We start from the raw sequence: 6,000 nt of genomic DNA on the forward strand, positions 1-6,000 counted from the left end.
CACATACATATCTTTAAGTTGCAGCCACTGGAAAATTATAGGCCAAAAATAATGTTAGTGCAAATATGCAGTTCTCTAGATTGTAAGGTTAACCTGACAACCCAAGCAAACTAATTGATAAAGATAGAGCTAAACTAAAGGTAATTTATAAAAAGCAATGTGACCAACTCTACATAAGGCTGATACTTCACTTCTCATAAAGCTGTCCTCCCCACAGTTCCAGCTGTGGGCACCTAGGCACATGCAGAGGTTTTGCTGAGCTGCCAGTGATCCAAGACAGCTGGGCTTCTTAGGGAACACTGAAATAAAGCTTTGAGTAAACTCTTCATGCCAATTTTAGTTTCTAAATGCTAAATTTTAATGACCTTCATTTAGAAGTAGTAAAGTAGTTAAGTAGCCCATAACTGGAACTAAAAAAAAAAAATAAAAGCTAAGCTGGATGTGTGGTGCATGCCTGTATCCCCACTACGTGGGAGGCTGAAGCAGGAGGATTTCAAGTTTGAGGCCAGCCTGGACTACATAGTGAGACCCTGTCTAAAAAAGAAAACAAAAAAAGCTAATGGAGTTCGTTGTCATTTGCACAGCTCCACTGAAAAAAAGGTCTTATGCTTTTGAGACCGTCCAAGACCTATTGGGGCGTCCTCATGCTTTGCAGTGGGTTGTAGAACTAAGCTGGTCTGTGTTTGCCTAATGAGACTGAATGTTCTGCCTGATAATGAACATAGCCACTTTAAAGATTTGGGTCTGGTGTATTTGGAAAAATAGTCCTGCTCAGATTTATGAAAACAACATGGGGACAGGATTACAGGTTCACAGGAGAGCATGTATTTACCAAGCCCCTCCATGTGCTAGACCCTGTGACGCAGGCTGAAGATATCATCATGAGGACAGGTGTTATGCCTTGGTGTATACAACCTAAAAAGCACAAGAGATTTTATTTCATGGCAGGCACTTGAAGACTTCAAGCTTTAAGGCATTTGCTTAAAAAATAAAGACCAACTTTTTTTTTTTGACAAGGCCCATATTTTTCTGGAATTCCCCTTATAGGACTCCAGTTCTCTAAATGAGTGTATAATTTTTTTTTTCAGACAGGGTCTCGTTATGTAGCTCAGGCTGGCCTTGAACTTGCAGTCCTCCTGCTTCAGTCTCCCAAGTGCTGGGATTACAGCAGTGTACCACCATACCAAGCTCTGAGTGTATGATTCAGCCCATGGTGATATACATGGTGGCATCTGATGGCCCATATTGAGCTTCCTTGGGAGTAGTGTATTTTTTGAGGGTCTAGGTTCCAGACTAAGAGCTGAAGAGGTATAGGGAAGTATCAGAAGGATCCAATTTGGCAATAGGAGGCACAAGACTGTGCTGTTTTAATTTCTGCATATGCCTATAATTATCCAGTCTAAGAAAAAAAATATTAGCAAACAGACAGTGTATTTCCTCCCCTTTCCATTTTGAAGGGAAAGACATAACTAACATCTCCTCCCCCCACCCCCCACAGAGAGAGAGAGAGAGAGAGAGAGAGAGAGAAAGATGGATAATGATGGCCAGCTATTGCCAGGGTGCAACAGTGAGTGCCTCTTCAGTGATGCTACTGTCTCTCATGGTCTCAGTACCTCCACTTTAAGTGAGTAACCTCCCAGCCAATGTCTCCTTTTGGACTTCGAGCTCTTTACGGCTGGGGACCATGGTTGCAAATGAGTGACACCACTGCCAATAATTGGCTGTCAATAAATAAATGACAACATAACTTTGTGTTGTATTATATTATGTCAGAGAAAGTCACATACAGAGACTAGGTCTTCATTGAAGGGAATTTTGCTTCCACAATCCCAGAAAGACTCTCGCCCACCCCAGCTCCAGAGTCCAGCACCACTTGGCAGCCTGACTTAGAAGTGAATTCACTCCAGGTTGAGACTAATGGTATGGATGTTCCTGGAGGTGCTAGCTGGTGGTCCAGGCTGAGAAGGACATGAAACCAGAGGAGAGGCTGCTAGCTGGTGATCCAGGCTGAGAAGGACATGAAACCAGAGGAGAGGCTGAACACCTAGATTTGGTAGTATTTTTTCAAGAAGGGTTTCTTCTCCAGGACTGGGTTATGGGAGAAGCAAGAAACATCTTTTTTCAATTTTGAAGATAGCAGAGAGCATCTTAACACATGTTCTCAACTTACATTAATGAAGTTGTGGTCCTACTGTGCATCCTTAATAGGCAGCTTCTGCCACCACTTGTGCGAATTCTTGACATCAGATCTGTTCTGCATCAGATCTATCATGTATTTGGATGTTGCAGCAAGGTCAAATTATCATAAAAGCTTCTGAATGCTTATTCTCAAGCTTTGTCTTTTAATAGTTCTCAGACTAATACAAGGCTATGGATGACAGTTTGAGTAGCATCAGTCTAGTGGGGTAACAAAAGGTTGGGGTAAATAGATGGTTGAAATCACAGTTGAGGTCTGAATTTGTTTTTGTAGAGTTCTAGCATTTCTGGATTATGACAGTATCTATGGTGTGGTAGCCTAAGTGGCAAGGAAGGGAAGATCACAGAAGATGAAATCCAACAGGTGTTTGAAAGGGTCATTTATAAGAATATACTCCTTCCTTTCCCTTCACCTTTCAGAACACAATGCATCTTTACATAGGCACAAGCATATAAAACATACAATGAAGGAACTCTGGAACTAGGCATTTCCAACACAGGCCTTTCTGACTTGTGTATCTGACATGTTGTCTGTAACAACACATTGAGACTCTTAAACTATCTCAGCATGGAATTCTGTCTTTCCTACAGAGTGATTTCAAGATTTCTTGGGTGGTGCTGGGAAGGGGAGACCTCTGAAATGGTAGAGGTATTAAGGGTGGAAGTACCGGTCTGCTTTGCAAGATGTGATTAGTGCATGTCTTACATGACCCCAAGGCTCTTAGAGGACTCCAGATATGAGAAACCTACTGTTTGCTTGCTTATTTGGGGCTGGGACTGCTTTTCTCCATGTCGAACCATACCCCTCCTATCTGACCTCTTCCATCCTCCTTCCTCAGTGAATGGAGGTTGGGGAGAGGGTTGGCGAATCAGAGAACGGCACACCATGCTGGGAGTGGTCAGGAGGCTGGGTAGGAGTTCACTCTGGAGGGATGAGGAATAACTGGCCAAGGCCCATTGAGTTTGTACTTCAGATGGTGGTCCTGGGGAAATATCCTTTCATCCCAGTTTTAAAGAAGTCAAGGATGGAACCCTTGGTGCCTGGCTGAACTTCCTTAGACCCAGGGCAATGGAGATGAGGCAGTGGCTGACACTGCCCATGGCCACAGCCCACAGGCTCCTGTGCATGTCATTAAGCTTAACTGGAGGGGATGGTGCTACTTATTTATTTATCATTTTTTGAGACAGGGTCTTGCTATAAGCCCAGGCTGGCCTTGAACTCACTATGTAGCCCAGCCTGACTTTTGAACTTGCAGGGAGAGTGCTTTTTAAAAAGTTATATAGTTTATTTTTAGAATAGTTTTAGATTTACAGAAGAATTGAAAGGATAATTCAGAGTTCCCATATCCAGGTTACCCTATTATTAACATTTTACATTAGTGTGGTACAATTGCCATAATTAATGAACCAATTTTGACACTTTTTTATTAATTAATGACAATTGTTTATTTAGGTTTCATCAGTTTTTCCCTATGTCTATTTTCTGGTCCAAGATCCCATTTGCAGATAGTATATTACATTTAGTTGTTATATTTCCTAAAGTTTCTCTTGGCTGTGAATTTCTCAGGATTTCTTTTCTTTGATAACCTTGAAAATTTTAAGGAGTACTGCTCTAATATTGTGTAGGATTCCCCCTCCTGGAATTTTTTTGATGCTTTTTTCATGATTAGACTGGGACTATGAGTTTCTGGGAAAAAGACCACAGAGGCAAAGTGCCATTTTCATTACATTGTATTAAAGCCATATAGTATCAATACAATTTGTCACTTGTGATGTTGACCTTGATCGCCTGGCTGAGTTAGTATTTGTCAGATTTCTCCACTGTAAAATTACTATTTCCTCATCCCTTTCTCTACTGTACTTTTTGGAGGAAGTCATTGTATACAATTCACACTTAAGGAGAGGGGTTTATACTTTCCTCCCTTGAAGGTGAAGCATCTACATAAATTATTTGGAATTCTTCTGAAATGCATATTTATCTCTTTACCCACTTTTACACTAAACCTATCATTTATTTATATCACTATGGACTTACAAATATTTATTTCATACTTTGCATTATAATCAAATACTACTAATTTTTTCCCTCAAGTTGTTCCAGCTTTGGTCATTGGGGACTCTTTCAGTTGGCTGTCATGTCCCTTTGACACACCTTCACAAATTGGAGTTTGCTCTTTCTTATTATTGTTTAGCAATTGCTTACTTTTGGGCACTAATGAGATGTTCCAAGATGATTCATCTTGCATACTTCCTACATGTCTTCAAGGGAGCCTGATTTCTTTAATCTGAGGATGGGGGTTGGGGGTTGCAACTTGGTGGTAGAGCAAGTGCTTAGCATGTATGAGGCCCTAGGTTCAATTCCCAGTGCCAAACAAAATCTGTATTCATTGCTACCTGGGTGTCATTGCTTCTAGTTTCTCTCAAATGATAGGGCAAGGAAACACAAATGTGTATCCTAACTCATGCACATTTATATGTATATGTATATATGTATGTATATATATATATATATATGTATACAATTACTTATATTTATGTTATGCTAAACATGAGTTCATAAGGACATGGATCAGAGTTTTTGATCTGAGAACCCACCTCATTCCCCTACCAGATACATACAGCATTCATGCCTATTTTTAAATTTAGTTTTTAAACATGTTTTCAGAAATAAGTCACATATGGGGGCTGGAGGTACAATTCAGTGGTAAGTTTATGCTTAGCATTCATGGGCCCTAGGTTCAATCCCAAGCACCAAAATAAAATATAATACAATAAAAGATAGTAGAAACTTATCCATAGTTAGAACTAAGTATGCTTTATGAAAATAAAAGGTTGGTACATGATTATCAGTGAACTTACCTCAAGTATAAGGTTACTAAAAAGACTATCTGAAAGCAGCATTCTCTCCTGGTAAGAGCAGCCAGGAAAACTGACAGAGATTAGTGAAGGGCGTCCCATTCCTATCAGAAAGTAAGGTGTGATGTGGCAGATCTTATTTTCCTAAATTGGCCACTTCCATTCTGCATGTTCTTATAATGTAACCTTAACATACGGAGTTGTATTTCTTCTCCTTAGATTTAGATGAGATTATGACTTGTAATCAAAAGAATGCAAACAGCAAGGGCTGAGAAAATAACTAAGTGCTAGAGCACTTGCCTAACGTGCAAGGCCCTAGGTTTCATTCCCAAGACACACACACACACACACACACACACACACACACACACACACACAGAAAGAAAGAAAGAAAGAAAGAAAGAAAGAAAGAAAGAAAGAAAGAAAGGAATTGCAGACATGATGCTTCATGTCTTCCAAGGAAGGCCTTTTAGAAAAGATGAGACAGCTTTTACTTTTTAAAAAATATTTTTGGCAGTACTGGGGGTTGAACCTAGAGCCTCGCACTTGCTAGACAGGCACTCTTCCACTTGTGCCATGCCTCGAGTCCACCTTCTACTTTTTTCGTGGAAGCATTGTACTGTAACCTGGAGTTACCATGTAAACATCTGATTTCTCTGAAGCCACCATGCTGTTAGGAAGCCCAAATTAGCTCATACAGAGAGACCACGTAAAGAAGCCTTGAGGTTATGTGAGTAGAGAGAGATGATTGGCCAGCTCCAGCTGCTCCAGCACTTCCTTTGTCCTTTCCACTTCCAGTTACTCAATAATGGTCAGATAATACTGGTTCTGAATGAGCCCAGAACCACCTAGCTTTGACTTTCCAAATCCCTGACTCACGGAGACTTGAGATGTAATAAAACAATTGTTGCTTTAAGTGACTAGTTGTGAAGTAATTTATTTTACATC

The sequence above is a fragment of the Castor canadensis genome, chromosome 7 (genome assembly GCF_047511655.1).
Source record: "Castor canadensis chromosome 7, mCasCan1.hap1v2, whole genome shotgun sequence".
In the NCBI taxonomy this organism is placed as follows: domain Eukaryota; kingdom Metazoa; phylum Chordata; class Mammalia; order Rodentia; family Castoridae; genus Castor; species Castor canadensis.